Source organism: Lithobates pipiens, unplaced genomic scaffold (assembly GCF_037356315.1).
Source record: "Lithobates pipiens isolate NorthernLeopardFrog02 unplaced genomic scaffold, aLitPip1_a1.2 Scaffold_69, whole genome shotgun sequence".
NCBI classification, from domain to species: domain Eukaryota; kingdom Metazoa; phylum Chordata; class Amphibia; order Anura; family Ranidae; genus Lithobates; species Lithobates pipiens.
The window spans coordinates 813,075-835,618 of NW_027507891.1; the positions used below are offsets into that span (position 1 = coordinate 813,075).

Genomic DNA, 22,544 nt, shown 5'->3' on the forward strand with positions numbered 1-22,544 from the left:
CATTTTACATTCTTTCTTCTGTCACTGTAGGGAAAGGATCCTGTGTGGAGTAGGGACAGAGAAAACGCTAGCTATTTGGTACACAAAAGTTCTTTTCAGGACTGGTATAGGTGTTAGGTCAGCAGCCTGAGTTTCTTTTGTCAGTTTAGATAAAGGGACAGAGCGCTGTATGCTGCTATTTTAGGGACAGCTCAGCCAGATTAGTCTTTCTTCATCATCATCATCATCATCATCATTAGCTGTTACTATCAGGTCCACAAAAGAGCTGTTCCAGCTAATCGTTCCAGCCTACTCTTTTTTGCCAATTTGTATAGGGACAGGCAGGAAGCAGTGTGTCAGGCAGTGAGGATAATTTTAAAGACTTGCTGTTACTATTAGTTCCACAAAGGTTCTTTTCAGGACTGGTATCAGTGGTACGGTAATAGGCTTGTACACGTATAATATTCTTTCTTCCAAATATAGAAAGAATATTATACTTGACTGCTGCCCTTCTGCTGCAGTCTGCTAATCATTCACAACTCACTTGTTCCACAAAGCTCTTTATCAGGACTGGTAACTTGGTCTGTCTAGGGTGCTACGGTACATAGGCTTGGGTGCGGTACAGTCTGCTGTTCTGTAAGGACCGCTATCGGTCCACAATACATAGGGTTGCCGTGCACTACTGCTGACCGCTGCCCTATACTGCAGCAGTCCTTCAGCGGTATAGGGACTGACGCACAGTCTGCTAAACACTAATACACAACCTGCTTGGTCCACAAAAGTTCTTATAAGGACTGGTAACTTGGTATAGGGTGCTACGGTACATAGGCCTGAGTGCGTTACAGTCTGCTGTTCTGTAAGGACCGCTATCGGTCCACAATACATAGGGTTGACGTGCACTACTGCTGACCGCTGCCCTATACTGCAGCAGTCCTTCAGCGGTATAGGGACTGACGCACAGTCTGCTAAACACTAACACACAACCTGCTTGGTCCACAAAAGTTCTTATAAGGACTGGTAACTTGGTATAGGGTGCTACGGTACATAGGCCTGAGTGCAGTACAGTCTGCTGTTCTGTAAGGACTGCTATCGGTCCACAATACATAGGGTTGCCGTGCACTACTGCTGACCGCTGCCCTATACTGCAGCAGTCCTTCAGCGGTATAGGGACTGACGCACAGTCTGCTAAACACTAATACACAACCTGCTTGGTCCACAAAAGTTCTTATAAGGACTGGTAACTTGGTATAGGGTGCTACGGTACATAGGCCTGAGTGCGTTACAGTCTGCTGTTCTGTAAGGACCGCTATCGGTCCACAATACATAGGGTTGCCGTGCACTACTGCTGACCGCTGCCCTATACTGCAGCAGTCCTTCATTGGTATAGGGACTGACGTACAGTCTGCTAATCACTAACACACAACCTGCTTGGTCCACAAAAGTTCTTATAAGGACTGGTAACTTGGTATAGGGTGCTACGGTACATAGGCCTGAGTGCGTTACAGTCTGCTGTTCTGTAAGGACCGCTATCGGTCCACAATACATAGGGTTGCCGTGCACTACTGCTGACCGCTGCCCTATACTGCAGCAGTCCTTCAGCGGTATAGGGACTGACGCACAGTCTGCTAAACACTAACACACAACCTGCTTGGTCCACAAAAGTTTTTATAAGGACTGGTAACTTGGTATAGGGTGCTACGGTACATAGGCCTGAGTGCAGTACAGTCTGCTGTTCTGTAAGGACCGCTATCGGTCCACAATACATAGGGTTGCCGTGCACTACTGCTGACCGCTGCCCTATACTGCAGCAGTCCTTCATTGGTATAGGGACTGACGTACAGTCTGCTAATCACTAACACACAACCTGCTTGGTCCACAAAAGTTCTTATAAGGACTGGTAACTTGGTATAGGGTGCTACGGTACATAGGCCTGAGTGCGTTACAGTCTGCTGTTCTGTAAGGACCGCTATCGGTCCACAATACATAGGGTTGCCGTGCACTACTGCTGACCGCTGCCCTATACTGCAGCAGTCCTTCAGCGGTATAGGGACTGACGCACAGTCTGCTAAACACTAACACACAACCTGCTTGGTCCACAAAAGTTTTTATAAGGACTGGTAACTTGGTATAGGGTGCTACGGTACATAGGCCTGAGTGCAGTACAGTCTGCTGTTCTGTAAGGACCGCTATCGGTCCACAATACATAGGGTTGACGTGCACTACTGCTGACCGCTGCCCTATACTGCAGCAGTCCTTCAGCGGTATAGGGACTAAGAGTTTTGTCACAGGGTGATTTAAAAAATGACAGGCAGAGGAAGAGGCAGGCCCTTCCGCAGGGGTGGTAGGGGTAGGGCAGGAGCAACAGCCTTGAGCCAAAGTGGGAAGTTGCAGAAGGTGCGTTCAATTACTTTAAAGGACGCACCAGACTTGGTTGAGTGGCTCACTCAGCCTTATTCTTCTGCACCCTCCTCATCCTCTCGATCTGCACCCTCTTCTTCACTCTCTGCTATGTGCACCCCCAAAGACACTACCACCAACAACACCACCACCACCACATACCTTCCGCTTGAGTGCAAATGGGGGCCTTCATGCTCCAGTGTTTTAATAGGGACCCCCGTATAAAAAGCATGAGGGTCAAGGACCAGTACTGGGTGGCAACGTACTTAGATCCCCGGTACAAACACAAAATGGCGGAAATGTTACCGCCGTCGCAGAGGGCTGTCAGAATGCAGCACTTCCAGGCCTTGCTTCGAGAAATGCTGCATTCTGCTTTTGCGTGCGCTGGCAGAGGAGCAATTCCCACTCCCAGAGAAGGATTTGCGGGTACCAATCCAACAGCGCCTGCAAGAAGAGGCCGGTTTGAAGATGTGTTGGTGACTTCGGATATGAGGTCATTCTTTCAGCCGACCCATCGACAGGTGTCATCCGGATCCAGCATCAGGGAACGCCTAGACCGTCAGGTGTCCGACTACATTGGGTTAACGGCCGATGTGGACGCTCTGAGGAGTGATGAACCCCTAGACTACTGGGTGGGCAGGCTTGACCTCTGGCCAGAGCTTGCCCAATTTGCAATCGAACTGTTGGCTTGCCCCTCATCCAGTGTCCTGTCCGAAAGGACGTTCAGCGCAGCAGGGGGGATTGTGACCGATAAGCGTACTCGCCTAGCTCACGACAGTGTTAACTACCTCACATTTCTAAAAATGAATGAGGCATGGATCTCGGAGGAATTCAACACATGTGATCAGTAGACCATGTATATGTCTATAAACAATTTTTGGAATCAAGCACACAGACCTTCTTAATTCATTTGGCTCACTTCCCTGACCCAAAAAAGCACACCGTACTATATGCCCCTACCCTCCTCTTTGAAGAGGTTGAGCGGTGTCATATTTCTACTGGGGCTGCTTATTATGAGGGGTTCCCACCATCCCTGTGCTGTGCTGACTTCCTCCTGGGTGTTCTTATTATGAGGGGCTCCCACCATCCCTGTGCTGTGCTGACTTCCTCCTGGGGGTTCTTATTATGAGGGGATCACACCATCCCTGTGCTGTGCTGACTTCCTCCTGGGGCTGCTTACGGTGCTGCTGTCAGCGCTGTATGTCACGGAGCTGCTGTCAGCGCTGTATGTCACGGAGCTGCTGTCAGCGCTGTATGTCACGGAGCTGCTGTCAGCGCTGTATGTCACGGAGCTGCTGTCAGCGCTGTATGTCACGGAGCTGCTGTCAGCGCTGTATGTCACGGAGCTGCTGTCAGCGCTGTATGTCACGGAGCTGCTGTCAGCGCTGTATGTCACGGAGCTGCTGTCAGCGCTGTATGTCACGGTGCTGCTGTCAGCGCTGTATGTCACGGAGCTGCTGTCAGCGCTGTATGTCACGGAGCTGCTGTCAGCGCTGTATGTCACGGAGCTGCTGTCAGCGCTGTATGTCACGGAGCTGCTGTCAGCGCTGTATGTCACGGAGCTGCTGTCAGCGCTGTATGTCACGGTGCTGCTGTCAGCGCTGTATGTCACGGAGCTGCTGTCAGCGCTGTATGTCACGGAGCTGCTGTCAGCGCTGTATGTCACGGAGCTGCTGTCAGCGCTGTATGTCACGGTGCTGCTGTCAGCGCTGTATGTCACGGAGCTGCTGTCAGCGCTGTATGTCACGGAGCTGCTGTCAGCGCTGTATGTCACGGAGCTGCTGTCAGCGCTGTATGTCACGGAGCTGCTGTCAGCGCTGTATGTCACGGAGCTGCTGTCAGCGCTGTATGTCACGGTGCTGATGTCAGTGCTCTGTATTACGGTGCTGCTGTCAGTGCTCTGTATCTCCTGCACCCTCTTGTTTGCCTACCCTGGTCCCTGACCTTCCCTCTCCTCCATTGCCTTCATTAGCTCCATAGTCCTGAATTGTCAGAACAATTTCCCAAATAAAAAAAAAATGCTTGTAGTTATCGATCCCAAATTCACCTCATACATGTATTATGCTATTGTCCAGGTGGTGGGACTACGTGCTACCCCCTAATAATTACCCCGTGGCCGCAAATTCGACCTAAAGGTTTGCGAAATTCGCCTCCCATTGAAGTCAATGGAGCCCGCGGCGAACGGTCGTTTTCGCGAACGTTTGTGTCCGTTCGCGTTTCGCGTTCGCGAAACGTCCCGTCGGAAGTTCGTCCATCACTAGTGATCAGTGAGAAGAATGTTCCTTACATTGGTGATCAGTGAGAAGAATGTTCCTTACATTGGTGATCAGTGGGAAGAATGCTCCTTACATTGGTGATCAGTGAGAAGAATGTTCCTTACATTGGTGATCAGTGGGAAGAATGTTCCTTACATTGGTGATCAGTGAGAAGAATGTTCCTTACATTGGTGATCAGTGAGAAGAATGTTCCTTACATTGGTGATCAGTGAGAAGAATGTTCCTTACATTGGTGATCAGTGGGAAGAATGTTCCTTACATTGGTGATCAGTGAGAAGAATGTTCCTTACATTGGTGATCGGTGAGAAGAATGTTCCTTACATTGGTGATCAGTGAGAAGAATGTTCCTTACATTGGTGATCAGTGGGAAGAATGTTCCTTACATTGGTGATCAGTGAGAAGAATGTTCCTTACATTGGTAAACAGTGAGAAGAATGTTCCTTACATTGGTGATCAGTGGGAAGAATGTTCCTTACATTGGTGATCAGTGGGAAGAATATTCCTTACATTGGTGATCAGTGGGAAGAATGTTCCTTACATTGGTGATCAGTGGGAAGAATGTTCCTTACATTGGTGATCGGTGAGAAGAATATTCCTTACATTGGTGATCAGTGGGAAGAATGTTCCTTACATTGGTGATCAGTGGGAAGAATGTTCCTTACATTGGTGATCAGTGGGAAGAATGTTCCTTACATTGGTGATCAGTGAGAAGAATGTTCCTTACATTGGTGATCAGTGGGAAGAATGTTCCTTACATTGGTGATCAGTGGGAAGAATGTTCCTTACATTGGTGATCAGTGGGAAGAATGTTCCTTACATTGGTGATCAGTGGGAAGAATGTTCCTTACATTGGTGATCAGTGGGAAGAATGTTCCTTACATTGGTGATCAGTGAGAAGAATGTTCCTTACATTGGTGATCAGTGAGAAGAATGTTCCTTACATTGGTGATCAGTGAGAAGAATGTTCCTTACATTGGTGATCAGTGAGAAGAATGTTCCTTACATTGGTGATCAGTGAGAAGAATGTCCCTTACATTGGTGATCAGTGGGAAGAATGTTCCTTACATTGGTGATCAGTGAGAAGAATGTTCCTTACATTGGTGATCAGTGAGAAGAATGTTCCTTACATTGGTGATCAGTGAGAAGAATGTTCCTTACATTGGTGGTCAGTGAGAAGAACGTTCCTTACATTGGTGATCAGTGGGAAGAACGTTCCTTACATTGGTGGTCAGTGAGAAGAACGTTCCTTACATTGGTGATCAGTGGGAAGAACGTTCCTTACATTGGTGGTCAGTGGGATTTATGCCCCATATAAATATATAAAAAGATCATCGGTGTAAAGGGCAGAAATTGCTGATTGTCTGAAGAACCCTTAGCCAACTCTAGAGGAACATTGAGGTTCCATGGAATTCTGATTGAATGGCCGTCTAGCTGGTAAAATGACCTGAAATTGGAATTGATGATTTATCAAAAACGAGATGAAATCTGAAATCAGGCTGTGTGTGGGTGTGTTTGCTTTGTGAGGTGTAGGAAGGAAGGGAAGATTTTGTAGAGGTCACGGTTGTGTTTTGCACTCTTGCCTTGAGATGCTTCTTCAGGGCTCAGTTGACTCTCATAAACGAATCCTTTTCCCCGTCTCCTGCTTACATCATTTCTGGCCCACGGGTCTGGATCTCAGAATCATGGACCGCGGCCTTTTCTCTGCTCCTTCTCCGTCATACCTCTGAGATCTTCCTGGACTCGCTGGTCACTCCAGACACATGGGCCAAGCTTTAAAAGGAGATGGAAATGATTGTCTATGGTCAGTGGAGGTCTGAAGATCTCGGAGGGGTCTGGAGAACATAAATTCTGCCCAGCATTGGACTTTTTGTATTTTAGGCCTTCAGAATGTATTTTAGAATTGTAGGAGGAAGGTGGCGAAGAGGATCCTTGTGATGGAAGTTCTCTACACTGTATCTCCAAGGACGGGCTCACCAGAAGCTCACTGAGATGGTGGCCAAAACTGGGCAATCTTGGTGAATTTGGTGTTATTCTTCTCCACAGATCTAATAAATCTCTATAGCGGGGGTCTCTAAACTTTCTAAACAAAGGACCAATTTATTGTCCTTGAGACTTTAGGGGGGCAGATGGTGGCCAGCAGGAGTGGAAATTTTACTGGCTTTAATTTGGAGCAAGCATCTCATTTGGAATTAGGTAGTGAAATGGTGCCCCGTTGTTGGTACCATTGGGAGAAATGGTGCCCCATTGTTGGTACCATTGGGAGAAATGGTGCCTCGTTGTTAGTACCATTGGGAGAAATGGTGCCGTATTGTTGGTACCATTGGGAGGATTGGTGCCCCGTTTTCGGTACCATTGGGAGAAATGGTTCCCCGTTGTTGGTACCATTGGGAGAAATGGTGCCCCATTGTTGGTACCATTGAAAGAAATGGTGTGCCATTGTTGGCACCATTGGGAGAAATGGTGCCCTATTGTTGGTACCATTGGGAGAAATGTGCCCCATTGTTGGTACCGTTGGAAGAAATGGTGCCCCGTTGTTGATACCATTGGGAGAAATGGTGCCCTGTTGTTGGTACCATTGGGAGAAATGGTGCCCCGTTCTTGATACCATTGGGAGAAATGGTGCCCCGTTGTTGGTACCATTGGGAGAAATGGTGCCCCGTTGTTGATACCATTGGGAGGAATGGTGCCCCATTCTTGGTACTATTGGGAGGAATGGTGCCCTGTGGTACCATTTGGAGAAATGGTGCCTCGTTGTTGGTACCATTGGGAGAAATGGTGCCCCATTGTTGATGTCAGTTGGCATAATAGTGTCTCGTATCAGTGGTAGGAATATTACCCCAAGAACCAGATAAAGGCAAGTAAAGGGCCACATCTGGCCCCAGGGCCACAGTTTGGAGAACACTGCTTTAAAGGAATGACAAGGGCCTTTGACTGCACTGGAGGTTCATTATGGCCTCTCACCAAGCAGTAAATGGCCCTATAACCTCAGGTAGAATCACGCCCATTACCGGCATCTATTGGGCCGACTTTCACCAGTACCAACCTTTGATCCACTTACCTGTCGGGGAATCTTCCAATCTCATTGCACTCTCCAGCCGTTTGCCGATCGGAATCTTTACAGGGAACTTGATATAAATGAGGCCTGGACAATGGATGGGTTCCGAGCCTCGCGTTCCGGACACGCTCATTAATTACAGAATATCTGCAGTCTTGGTTGGTCCTTTTCTAATTAGGATTGTGGAAAAAAAGAAAGGTTATAATAGGTGAGAGGTGGTGTTTGGCCCTTATTGGGGGGGGAGGGGGGGGTCCTGAAAAGTCTAACAATCGGCCTCATTTATCACAAAGAAGGAAAGCGCGTTGGTGGTGAAAGCAGCCAATTAGAACGTAGCTGATACTTTTCTCAGCCATTCATCTGTCCTTTTCCTTGATAGAAAATACCTGATTGGTTGGTGGAAGTAACAATGTTATTCTTTCTATTCTTTATCTGTAAATATTTATAGCAAATTGGAATTTCCTGGAATCAGGCAGAACGTGGTCTGTACCCCCCTCCCCCATATTCTGCCCTGGTTCCCACCGCCACTTCAGCGCGATGTCAAAGCCGCAGATCAGTGCGATTCGCATTCCTGATTTCATTGCAGCTTCATTTATCAGAAATCCGGGCAACGAAATCTCAACAAAGTTGTGCAGGAACCTTCATCAAAGCCGGCAATGGACTGCGACTTGTCATGACGGATCGCATGGGTGTGATCCACGGACCACCATGATATTCACCCTGCAGAGGAGTGCCAACAACGGCGTCCGCCCACTCTGCCAGGGGGAGGGGCCACCCACTATGCCCGGGGGAGGGGCCACCCACTCTGCCAGGGGGAGGAGCCACCCACTCTGCCAGGGGGAGAGGCCACCCACTCTGCCAGGGGGAGGGGCCACCCACTCTGCCAGAGAGAGGGGGCCACCCACTCTGCCCGGGGAGGGACCACCCACTCTGCCAGGGGGAGGGGCCACCCACTCTGCCCGGGGGGAGGGACCACCCACTCTGCCAGGGGGAGGAGCCACCCACTCTGCCAGGAGGAGGGGCCACCCACTCTGCCCGGGGGATGGGGCCACCCACTCTGCCCGGGAGGGAGGGACCACCCACTCTGCCAGGGGGAGGGGCCACCCACTCTGCCCGTGGGAGGGGCCACCCACTCTGCCCGGGGGGAGGGACCACCCACTCTGCCAGGGGAGGAGCCACCCACTCTGCCAGGAGGAGGGGCCACCCACTCTGCCCGGGGGATGGGGCCACCCACTCTGCCCGGGGGAGGGACCACCCACTCTGCCAGGGGGAGGGGCCACCCACTCTGCCTGGGGGGAGGGGCCACCCACTCTGCCTGGGGGGAGGGGTCACCCACTCTGCCAGGGGGAGGGGCCACCCACTCTACCAGGGGGAGGGGGCCACCCACTCTGCCAGGGGGAGGGGGCGCCCGCTCTGCCCGGGGGGAGGGGCCGCCCGCTCTGGGGGGGTCATTTGCTTCTGTGGGGGTAAAGTTGTAATGAAAGGTCCAGATAGGATTTTATTAGAATGTGACACCCAATGTGTTTTGGGGGTCGTCATAATCCCCCCTTCATCAGGACTGAGGTGGAATAACAGGCGTTGTGTTCTATCCAGGAATTGATTTCATAAAAGTCAAAGCGATGGCATTGACAAATCAGCCCCAAGCCCCTGAGAGGGGTACTGAGGCCGGGGGCTGGGATGTTCTTGGGAAGCTCTGTCCCACCCCCTGCCGGCCCCTCCCTCCAGCCACGATCCGCCTGCATTGCATAGAGAAGCACAGAGACCCCGTGATAAAATCGCCAAGTCTAAAATAAGGTGTTTAATGAAAGTGTAAAGGTTTTATTTCTTTATTTATTTTTGCATGGAAATGGGGGAGGGGAGAAGTAAGAACGTAAGCCAATTAAATTTCAGCTTTAAGCTCACTATTTGTCTATTGCTGTCTTTTCCACCAGCTGGCCACACATTATACAATTTCCTTTAGATTTACCTTCAACTATGTAGTAGAAGAGCCGGCGTGATTGCATACAAATTAAAATTGTTTAGGTTTGACCTCATCCTCTCCTCTCCTCTCCCTCTCCTCCTCTCCCCTTCCGTCACCCCCCTCTCCCCTCTCCTCCTCTCCCCTTCCGTCACCCCCCCTCTCTCTATCGCTCCTATTTTCTCCTCTCCTCCCTGCCCCTCTCCTCTCCTCTCCACCCCTCCCCTCTATTCTGATCTCCTCCTCTCTTCTCCTCCCCTCCCCTCTCCTCTCTATCACTCCTCTCATCCCCTCTCTTCTCTCCTCACTATCTCCACTCTTTCTCTCTCTCTCTCTCTCCCCCCTCTCTCTCGCCTCTCCTCTTCTCTCTCCTCTCCTGTCTTCTCCTCCCCTCTCCTCTCTATTGCTCCTCTCCTCCCCTCTCCTCACTATCTCCACTCTTTCTCTCTATCTCTCATCCCCCCTCTCTCTCCTCTCCTCTTCTCTCTTCTCTCCTCTCCTTTGCTCTCCTCACTATCTACACTCTTTCTCTCCCCCCCCCCCCATCATATCAGCCTCCATTGCTGTATTTTACTCATCTCCTCTCCCCCTCTCCCCTCTTCTCCTCTCTTAGCACTATCTTGCAGTCAGTAAACCTCAGACCATTAATCACCTCACACTGAGTTTCCAGCTATAAGAATTCCTCCCTGTGGTCTGAAGACCGGAGAAAATACTGTTAATTCTCCCCCCGCCTTCTGCCGCTGATCCATTACAGCTTCTCACTTATTGATAAATCGCATTCCTTCAGCGGGATTCATTTCCCGGGCCGGGCGCATTTCACGCTTTGCGCCGCGATCGCTGTTCCCGTTCATCTACCATAGGCACCTGTTCCTGAGATACAGAGGAGGATAAGGGGTTAACCCTTTAATTCCAGGATCTCCTCTCCTGTCCTCAGGACCCAACAGGCCAGGATTGCAGGATGACTGAAATACATCCCAGGTGATTTCATTGGCTGCTCAGTGATCGCCGTCTTCTCATTCGCTGCTCAGTGATCGCCGTCTTCTCATTCGCTGCTCAGTGATCGCCGTCTTCTCATTCGCTGCTCAGTGATCGCCGTCTTCTCATTCGCTGCTCAGTGATCGCCGTCTTCTCATTCGCTGCTCAGTGATCGCCGTCTTCTCATTCGCTGCTCAGTGATCGCCGTCTTCTCATTCGCTGCTCAGTGATCGCCGTCTTCTCATTGGCTGCTCAGTGATTGCCGTATTCTAGTCTGTGTCTCTCCCACGGTAATACATAAATCCTGGCCTGTTAGTGGGTTCTGAGGACCGGAGTTTTGGACCACTGGTCTAGTGGAAGATAAAACCCACCTTTCATTGTCGGGGTCTCAGTTGGGTCACTTCCATACCCTCGGAGGCCCGGGGGGGTCAGTCCAGGTGTATGACCTTCCTACCTGTAGGATACATCTACCAAATGTGAGCAGAAATTCTGTCTCTCCCACCTGACTGGACCATCCTACCGACCCGACACCTTTATATATATGAAGATGGGCCCCACCTTCCTTGGGGCTCCATGGTGGGCGGTGTATGCAATCTTCACTCAGAAAAATCCCCTCTGTTCCTCTCCACCACCCCACCCCCCACCCCCCCCCCACATCTACAGATCTGATCTGACACCCTGCTAGAGGAGGACCCTCAATCTCAGGTGGACTATGGAGTATGGGACTATAGACCATGGACTATAGGGTATGGAGTATGGAGTATGGAGTATGGGACTATAGACCATGGACTATAGGGTATGGAGTATGAAGGACATAGAACTGGTGATGATGTCACTGGGTATAAAATAAGGGATGTAATGGAAATATAAAGTCGATGGTGGGGGGCGGGGTCAGGTTGGGGGAGGGGGGATCAAGGAAGGCAAAATCTAAGCAGATTAAACTTTAGATGTAAATATCTCCTCATACACATTAGCCACGCCCTCTGCAAGCATTATTTCAGCTTTCATCTGCTATTCCACAACAACAAATATAAAAACTGATTTCAGGAACTTAAACGGAAACTGAAAAACACAGCTTTGCAGCGCCCCGCATCGTCCGGATGTTTCCGCTGATTTGTATCCCTGCATCGTCCGGATGTTCTCGCTGATTTGTATCCCTGCATCGTCCGGATGTTCTCGCTGATTTGTATCCCTGCATCGTCCGGATGTTCTCGCTGATTTGTATCCCTGCATCGTCTGGATGTTCCCGCTGATTCTCGGGTTCCGGTGACTCTGGAATGCGGATGAGTCAGAGGAATTGTTACATTGTTATCATTTTCTTCCCTCTAATCCAGATTCACACCAATCTGCCCTGGGGACTGACGGCTGAGCTCGACTTTGCCCTGGCGACTGGCGGCTGAGCTCAGTGTTAGTGATGGCCGAACGGTTCGCCCGGCGGTCGTTTCGCGGCGAATTTCCGACTTTCGCCGTCCGCGGGTTCGAACGCCTTTTTCCGTCGTTCGCCCCGGCGGACTTACGTGTTTAATGTATACAAGAACTTTAACCTTTCGTGACACGTTTATCATGTGTTACAGGACAACCAATTGAGACATGACAGCTCATGGACACTTGGACATTCCCCCTAACCTATAAATACACCCGATCCGGTGGCCATTTTACATTCTTTCTTCTGTCACTGTAGGGAAAGGATCCTGTGTGGAGTAGGGACAGAGAAAACGCTAGCTATTTGGTACACAAAAGTTCTTTTCAGGACTGGTATAGGTGTTAGGTCAGCAGCCTGAGTTTCTTTTGTCAGTTTAGATAAAGGGACAGAGCGCTGTATGCTGCTATTTTAGGGACAGCTCAGCCAGATTAGTCTTTCTTCATCATCATCATCATCATCATCATTAGCTGTTACTATCAGGTCCACAAAAGAGCTGTTCCAGCTAATCGTTCCAGCCTACTCTTTTTTGCCAATTTGTATAGGGACAGGCAGGAAGCAGTGTGTCAGGCAGTGAGGATAATTTTAAAGACTTGCTGTTACTATTAGTTCCACAAAGGTTCTTTTCAGGACTGGTATCAGTGGTACGGTAATAGGCTTGTACACGTATAATATTCTTTCTTCCAAATATAGAAAGAATATTATACTTGACTGCTGCCCTTCTGCTGCAGTCTGCTAATCATTCACAACTCACTTGTTCCACAAAGCTCTTTATCAGGACTGGTAACTTGGTCTGTCTACGGTGCTACGGTACATAGGCTTGGGTGCGGTACAGTCTGCTGTTCTGTAAGGACCGCTATCGGTCCACAATACATAGGGTTGCCGTGCACTACTGCTGACCGCTGCCCTATACTGCAGCAGTCCTTCATTGGTATAGGGACTGACGTACAGTCTGCTAATCACTAACACACAACCTGCTTGGTCCACAAAAGTTCTTATAAGGACTGGTAACTTGGTATAGGGTGCTACGGTACATAGGCCTGAGTGCGTTACAGTCTGCTGTTCTGTAAGGACCGCTATCGGTCCACAATACATAGGGTTGCCGTGCACTACTGCTGACCGCTGCCCTATACTGCAGCAGTCCTTCAGCGGTATAGGGACTGACGCACAGTCTGCTAAACACTAACACACAACCTGCTTGGTCCACAAAAGTTTTTATAAGGACTGGTAACTTGGTATAGGGTGCTACGGTACATAGGCCTGAGTGCAGTACAGTCTGCTGTTCTGTAAGGACCGCTATCGGTCCACAATACATAGGGTTGCCGTGCACTACTGCTGACCGCTGCCCTATACTGCAGCAGTCCTTCAGCGGTATAGGGACTGACGCACAGTCTGCTAATCACTAACACACAACCTGCTTGGTCCACAAAAGTTCTTATAAGGACTGGTAACTTGGTATAGGGTGCTACGGTACATAGGCCTGAGTGCGTTACAGTCTGCTGTTCTGTAAGGACCGCTATCGGTCCACAATACATAGGGTTGACGTGCACCACTGCTGACCGCTGCCCTATACTGCAGCAGTCCTTCAGCGGTATAGGGACTGACGTACAGTCTGCTAAACACTAATACACAACCTGCTTGGTCCACAAAAGTTCTTATAAGGACTGGTAACTTGGTATAGGGTGCTACGGTACATAGGCTTGAGTGCGGTACAGTCTGCTGTTCTGTAAGGACCGCTATCGGTCCACAATAGATAGGGTTGACGTGCACCACTGCTGACCGCTGCCCTATACTGCAGCAGTCCTTCAGCGGTATAGGGACTGACGCACAGTCTGCTAAACACTAACACACAACCTGCTTGGTCCACAAAAGTTTTTATAAGGACTGGTAACTTGGTATAGGGTGCTACGGTACATAGGCCTGAGTGCGTTACAGTCTGCTGTTCTGTAAGGACCGCTATCGGTCCACAATACATAGGGTTGCCGTGCACTACTGCTGACCGCTGCCCTATACTGCAGCAGTCCTTCATTGGTATAGGGACTGACGTACAGTCTGCTAATCACTAACACACAACCTGCTTGGTCCACAAAAGTTCTTATAAGGACTGGTAACTTGGTATAGGGTGCTACGGTACATAGGCCTGAGTGCGTTACAGTCTGCTGTTCTGTAAGGACCGCTATCGGTCCACAATACATAGGGTTGACGTGCACCACTGCTGACCGCTGCCCTATACTGCAGCAGTCCTTCAGCGGTATAGGGACTGACGTACAGTCTGCTAAACACTAATACACAACCTGCTTGGTCCACAAAAGTTCTTATAAGGACTGGTAACTTGGTATAGGGTGCTACGGTACATAGGCTTGAGTGCGGTACAGTCTGCTGTTCTGTAAGGACCGCTATCGGTCCACAATAGATAGGGTTGACGTGCACCACTGCTGACCGCTGCCCTATACTGCAGCAGTCCTTCAGCGGTATAGGGACTGACGTACAGTCTGCTAAACACTAATACACAACCTGCTTGGTCCACAAAAGTTCTTATAAGGACTGGTAACTTGGTATAGGGTGCTACGGTACATAGGCTTGAGTGCGGTACAGTCTGCTGTTCTGTAAGGACCGCTATCGGTCCACAATAGATAGGGTTGACGTGCACCACTGCTGACCGCTGCCCTATACTGCAGCAGTCCTTCAGCGGTATAGGGACTGACGCACAGTCTGCTAAACACTAACACACAACCTGCTTGGTCCACAAAAGTTTTTATAAGGACTGGTAACTTGGTATAGGGTGCTACGGTACATAGGCCTGAGTGCGTTACAGTCTGCTGTTCTGTAAGGACCGCTATCGGTCCACAATACATAGGGTTGACGTGCACCACTGCTGACCGCTGCCCTATACTGCAGCAGTCCTTCAGCGGTATAGGGACTGACGTACAGTCTGCTAAACACTAATACACAACCTGCTTGGTCCACAAAAGTTCTTATAAGGACTGGTAACTTGGTATAGGGTGCTACGGTACATAGGCTTGAGTGCGGTACAGTCTGCTGTTCTGTAAGGACCGCTATCGGTCCACAATACATAGGGTTGCCGTGCACTACTGCTGACCGCTGCCCTATACTGCAGCAGTCCTTCATTGGTATAGGGACTGACGTACAGTCTGCTAATCACTAACACACAACCTGCTTGTTCCACAAAAGTTCTTATAAGGACTGGTAACTTGGTATAGGGTGCTACGGTACATAGGCTTGAGTGCGGTACAGTCTGCTGTTCTGTAAGGACCGCTATCGGTCCACAATAGATAGGGTTGACGTGCACCACTGCTGACCGCTGCCCTATACTGCAGCAGTCCTTCAGCGGTATAGGGACTGACGTACAGTCTGCTAAACACTAATACACAACCTGCTTGGTCCACAAAAGTTCTTATAAGGACTGGTAACTTGGTATAGGGTGCTACGGTACATAGGCTTGAGTGCGGTACAGTCTGCTGTTCTGTAAGGACCGCTATCGGTCCACAATAGATAGGGTTGACGTGCACCACTGCTGACCGCTGCCCTATACTGCAGCAGTCCTTCAGCGGTATAGGGACTGACGTACAGTCTGCTAAACACTAATACACAACCTGCTTGGTCCACAAAAGTTCTTATAAGGACTGGTAACTTGGTATAGGGTGCTACGGTACATAGGCTTGAGTGCGGTACAGTCTGCTGTTCTGTAAGGACCGCTATCGGTCCACAATAGATAGGGTTGACGTGCACCACTGCTGACCGCTGCCCTATACTGCAGCAGTCCTTCAGCGGTATAGGGACTGACGTACAGTCTGCTAAACACTAATACACAACCTGCTTGGTCCACAAAAGTTCTTATAAGGACTGGTAACTTGGTATAGGGTGCTACGGTACATAGGCTTGAGTGCGGTACAGTCTGCTGTTCTGTAAGGACCGCTATCGGTCCACAATAGATAGGGTTGACGTGCACCACTGCTGACCGCTGCCCTATACTGCAGCAGTCCTTCAGCGGTATAGGGACTGACGTACAGTCTGCTAAACACTAATACACAACCTGCTTGGTCCACAAAAGTTCTTATAAGGACTGGTAACTTGGTATAGGGTGCTACGGTACATAGGCTTGAGTGCGGTACAGTCTGCTGTTCTGTAAGGACCGCTATAGGTCCACAATAGATAGGGTTGACGTGCACCACTGCTGACCGCTCACCTATACTGCAGCAGTCCTTCAGCGGTATAGGGACTAAGAGTTTTGTCACAGGGTCATTTAAAAAATGACATGCAGAGGAAGAGGCAGGCCCTTCCGCAGGGGTGGTAGGGGTAGGGCAGGAGCAACAGGCTTGAGCCAAAGTGGGAAGTTGCAGAAGGTGCGTTCAATTACTTTAAAGGATGCACCAGACTTGGTTGAGTGGCTCGCTCAGCCTTACTCTTCTGCACCCTCCTCATCCTCTCGATCTGCACCCTCTTCTTCACTCTCTGCTATGTGCACCCCCAAAGACACTACCACCAACAACACGACCACCACCACCACCACCACATACCTTCCGCTTGAGTCACTGGAATTATTTTCCGATCCATATCAAGAGGACATTTCTGATGCGCAGCCACTCTTGGTATTGGATCAGGAAGAGGAGGTAGCAACAAGCGCTACTCAGCAGTCTGACGCCAGTACCCAGATCAGCCCAAGGAGGAGGTTGGTCCCCGGTGTTGCTGCCTACTCTACTTATAGCGGTGGGGAAGGTGACGTTGATGATGACGTGTCTAGTGATGTCACGTGGGTGCCCACAAGAGAGGAAGAGGAGGGGAGTTCAGAGGGAGATATGGACCAGCAGATAGGGAGGAGAAGCAGCAATGACTTACATTGCACAGCAGGGACAAAGCAGACTGCAAATGTATCAGGAGCGAGTCATCGACCATGTACGGTCACATCTGGCGCTCCCAGGACACCGGCACATGGCTCCGCAGTGTGGGCTTTTTTTAACGTGTCCGCTGCTGACAATAGCGTTGCCATCTGCAATCTTTGCAGTCAACGCGTTAGTCGCGGTAAGCCCAATACTCACCTAGGGACGACCGCCTTAAGAAGGCACATGAGCAGCCATCACCGAGCCCAGTGGGAGCAACGGAACACACAAAGCCACACTGCAGGCTCTCACCGTCCAGCCTCGTCTTCTACTTCTCCTTCTCCTCTCTCCTCACAATTGTCCTCCACTCCACCTTCCATCACGCCAAGCTCACATTTTTCTGCAAAAAGGCAGGCTTCCGTGGGCCTAATGTTTGAGCGTAAAAAAATGATGACGCCGGATAACCCTCTTGCCCAACGGTTGGCGGCTGGCTTGTCAGAACTCATAGCCCGCCAACTACTGCCATATAAACTGGTGGACTCGGAGGCCTTTCGCAAATTTGTGGCCATTGGAACACCACAATGGAAGGTCCCAGGAAGGAAGTATTTCTCAGAGAAGGGCATCCCAGAGCTATATGGCCATGTTCAGCGGCAAGTGAATGTATCTCTGGCACACAGTGTCGGTGCCAAGATACATCTGACCACAGACACGTGGTCTAGCAAACACGGGCAGGGAAGGTATATCAGTTTTACTGCCCACTGGGTGAACCTTCTGACGGCCGTCAAGCATGTAACCCGTGGCACCCGTGTAGATTTGGTTTTACCGCCACGGATTGCATGCAGGCCTGACTCTTCTTCTCCTCCTCCTACTCCATCCTCCTCCCTCTCCTCCTCAGCTGCCTCCTCCTTTTCCGCTGCTAGCGTCTCTTCCACTGCACCGCCCAAGCTCCCCAGAACCTATTCCACATGCCAGGTGAGACGTTGCCATGCCGTGCTGCGTCTGTTGTGCCTGGAAGCAAAGAGCCACACTGGCCCGGCACTCCTTTCAGCTTTGCGTTCACAGGCAGATGAGTGGCTAACACCGCTCAATTTGACAGTTGGTAAAGTGGTGTGTGACAACGGTGCCAATCTGCTTAGCGCATTGAAACAGGGCAAAATCACGCACGTGCCGTGCATGGCACACGTCTTAAACTTGGTCGTGCAGCGATTCCTTGTCAAATACCCTGGGGTCCAGGACATCTTGCGGCAGGCAAGGAAAATCTCGGCCCATTTCAGAAGATCTTACACGGCCATGGCTCGCCTTGCTGACATTCAGCGGCGACACCATCTGCCGGTCAGACGTCTTATTTGCGATTGCCCGACGCGATGGAACTCAACCTTCTATATGCTTGATAGGCTGCTCCAGCAGAAACGTGCAGTTAACGTCTACCTGTATGAACTCTGCGAAAGAAACGGTTCTGGGGAGCTGGGTTTTTTTTCACCGCGCCAGTGGCTGCTCATGCGCGACACATGCAGACTTCTGCGGCCATTTGAGGAGATCACCAAACTGGTCAGTCGCAGCCATGGCGCCATCAGTGACATGGTACCTTATGCCTTCTTTCTGGAGCGTGCATTGCGTCGTGTCATTGATCAGGCTGTGGAGGAGCAGGAGCGGGAAGATGAGGAAGTCGCAATGCTGGATGAATTCCCAGGGGGGGCTACTCTATCTGAGACAAGTCAACAACAGGAGTCTGATGAGGAGTCAGAGGAGGATGGTGCCGGGGCGGATGAGCAGGAGCAAGAAGAGCATGCTTTAAACCTTTCTGGGATCCCTGTTGTGCGAGGATGGGGAGAGGAGAATGAAGAGGACGACATTATCCTGGATGATGAGCAGGAGCCAGGCCACCACACCGCTTCCACTTTAGTGCAAATGGGGGCCTTCATGCTCCAGTGTTTTAATAGGGACCCCCGTATAAAAAGCATGAGGGTCAAGGACCAGTACTGGGTGGCAACGTACTTAGACCCCCGGTACAAACACAAAATGGCGGAAATGTTACCGCCGTCGCAGAGGGCTGTCAGAATGCAGCACTTCCAGGCCTTGCTTCGAGAAATGCTGCATTCTGCTTTTGCGTGCGCTGGCAGAGGAGCAATTCCCACTCCCAGAGAAGGATTTGCGGGTACCAATCCAACAGCGCCTGCAAGAAGAGGCCGGTTTGAAGATGTGTTGGTGACTTCGGATATGAGGTCATTCTTTCAGCCGACCCATCGACAGGTGTCATCCGGATCCAGCATCAGGGAACGCCTAGACCGTCAGGTGTCCGACTACATTGGGTTAACGGCCGATGTGGACGCTCTGAGGAGTGATGAACCCCTAGACTACTGGGTGGGCAGGCTTGACCTCTGGCCAGAGCTTGCCCAATTTGCAATCGAACTGTTGGCTTGCCCCTCATCCAGTGTCCTGTCCGAAAGGACGTTCAGCGCAGCAGGGGGGATTGTGACCGATAAGCGTACTCGCCTAGCTCACCACAGTGTTAACTACCTCACATTTCTAAAAATGAATGAGGCATGGATCTCGGAGGAATTCAACACATGTGATCAGTAGACCATGTATATGTCTATAAACAATTTTTGGAATCAAGCACACAGACCTTCTTAATTCATTTGGCTCACTTCCCTGACCCAAAAAAGCACACCGTACTATATGCCCCTACCCTCCTCTTTGAAGAGGTTGAGCGGTGTCATATTTCTACTGGGGCTGCTTATTATGAGGGGTTCCCACCATCCCTGTGCTGTGCTGACTTCCTCCTGGGTGTTCTTATTATGAGGGGCTCCCACCATCCCTGTGCTGTGCTGACTTCCTCCTGGGGGTTCTTATTATGAGGGGATCACACCATCCCTGTGCTGTGCTGACTTCCTCCTGGGGCTGCTTACGGTGCTGCTGTCAGCGCTGTATGTCACGGAGCTGCTGTCAGCGCTGTATGTCACGGAGCTGCTGTCAGCGCTGTATGTCACGGAGCTGCTGTCAGCGCTGTATGTCACGGAGCTGCTGTCAGCGCTGTATGTCACGGAGCTGCTGTCAGCGCTGTATGTCACGGAGCTGCTGTCAGCGCTGTATGTCACGGAGCTGCTGTCAGCGCTGTATGTCACGGAGCTGCTGTCAGCGCTGTATGTCACGGAGCTGCTGTCAGCGCTGTATGTCACGGAGCTGCTGTCAGTGCTGTATGTCACGGAGCTGCTGTCAGCGCTGTATGTCACGGAGCTGCTGTCAGCGCTGTATGTCACGGAGCTGCTGTCAGCGCTGTATGTCACGGTGCTGCTGTCAGCGCTGTATGTCACGGAGCTGCTGTCAGCGCTGTATGTCACGGAGCTGCTGTCAGCGCTGTATGTCACGGAGCTGCTGTCAGCGCTGTATGTCACGGAGCTGCTGTCAGCGCTGTATGTCACGGAGCTGCTGTCAGCGCTGTATGTCACGGTGCTGATGTCAGTGCTCTGTATTACGGTGCTGCTGTCAGTGCTCTGTATCTCCTGCACCCTCTTGTTTGCCTACCCTGGTCCCTGACCTTCCCTCTCCTCCATTGCCTTCATTAGCTCCATAGTCCTGAATTGTCAGAACAATTTCCCAAATAAAAAAAAAATGCTTGTAGTTATCGATCCCAAATTCACCTCATACATGTATTATGCTATTGTCCAGGTGGTGGGACTACGTGCTACCCCCTAATAATTACCCCGTGGCCGCAAATTCGACCTAAAGGTTTGCGAAATTCGCCTCCCATTGAAGTCAATGGAGCCCGCGGCGAACGGTCGTTTTCGCGAACGTTTGTGTCCGTTCGCGTTTCGCGTTCGCGAAACGTCCCGTCGGAAGTTCGTCCATCACTACTCAGTGTTGCCCTGGGGATTGGCGGTTGAGCTTGGTGTTGCCCTGGAAACTGGCGGCTGAGCTCCACATTGCCCTGGGGACTGGCGACTGAGCTCAGTGTTGCCCTGGGGTCTGGCGACTGAGCTCAGTGTTGCCCTGGGGACTGGCGACTGAGCTCAGTGTTGCCCTGGGGACTGGCGACTGAGCTCAGTGTTGCCCTGGGGACTAGCGACTGAGCTCAGTGTTGCCCTGGGGTCTGGCGACTGAGCTCAGTGTTGCCCTGGGGACTGGCGACTGAGCTCAGTGTTGCCCTGGGGACTGGGGGCTGAGCTCTGCGTTGGGGGGGGGGGGGGGAGACTGAGAAAATGCCTCCTTCTCCTTCTACAAAGTTACAATGTACAGTCTGATCACTGGGAGAGGGGAGACTGAGGAAATGACTCCTTCCGCCTGCAGCAGACTGATGACATCATCTCAGCCTAGGCAGAGTCACTGGGTTGGGGCTTCCTAATGATAGAAGATGGAGCTTTGTCTGAGAAATGATCCTCTTTCTGTATATTGTGACATTCAGGGAATTTATTTCTTCAGACTTCTAGGTTTTCTAAAAGCTTGAATGGAGGAATTGTGATCTTCCAATGAAAATCAGTTTCTTCACATAAGTATCTGCCAGGAGGTATAATGGGGCAGCAGATGTTCCGGGACCCGGGGCTCTAGATGGGAGATCTTCTCCTTCCTCATATTGTAGGGATGGAAATGCGTCAGTGATGGTTTTTCCGTCTCTCAGGGTTGGGAATTCAGGAGAAGGTTGATTTTGTGTCATGGGCCGGGAGGTCTTCTGTTGCCCCCTGTAAGAGAACCTGTCTCGGGGGCAAGTATAGATGTGACCGTGTCCTCCCCAGTCCTGCTGAGGCTCCATCTCCCCTTCCGCAGGCGACTCTGTAAAATCTAATTAATGACGCGCTGTGCTGAGGGAACGCGTTTCATCGCTGGATGGTGAAAGGTGATAAAAAATAAATTTAATGAGGGACTGAATAAAACGGCAATCCAGCCCTATTTTCCTTCCTCCGTATATCTTAAAATCTGGTACAGCCGCTAATAGTTTAAATATATGTTGTAGTAATTCTGCGGAGGGAATGGGGGGGGAATGGGGGGGCTCGGCGTTCTTGACGGTTATCTGTGTCGGTTCTTTTCTTGGCAATAAAGACGTTGTAGATGGAAATATCCGGGACCAGAAGGTGAGAACCATGATTATTAATGGCCAATGCCAACAACGGGGGTAACCCCAAGGTGATCAGTAGGGATGAGGTCAGGTGATTGGTAGGGATGAGGACAGGTGATCAGTAGGGATGAGGTCAGGTGGTCAGTAGGGATGAGGTCAGGTGATCAGTAGGGATGAGGTCAGGTGATTGGTAGGGATGAGGTCAGGTGATCAGTAGGGATGAGGTCAGGTGGTCAGTAGGGATGAGGTCAGGTGATCAGTAGGGATGAGGTCAGGTGATCGGTAGGGATAAGGTCAGGTGATCAGTAGGGATGAGGTCAGGTGATCAGTAGGGATGAGGTCAGGTGGTCAGTAGGGATGAGGTCAGGTGATCAGTAGGGATGAGGTCAGGTGATTGGTAGGGATGAGGTCAGGTGATCAGTAGGGATGAGGTCAGGTGGTCAGTAGGGATGAGGTCAGGTGATCAGTAGGGATGAGGTCAGGTGATCGGTAGGGATGAGATCAGGTGATCAGTAGGGATGAGATCAGGCGATCAGTAGGGATGAGGTCAGGTGATCAGTAGGGATGAGGTCAGGTGATCAGTAGGGATGAGGGCAGGTG

General features: G+C 50.7%; 1 protein-coding gene across 1 annotated transcript in view; it reads left to right on the forward strand.

Moving 5' to 3' along the window:
* Positions 1 to 22,544, forward strand: part of GRM7 (glutamate metabotropic receptor 7) — a 453,740-nt gene that overhangs the window by 1,515 nt on the left and 429,681 nt on the right.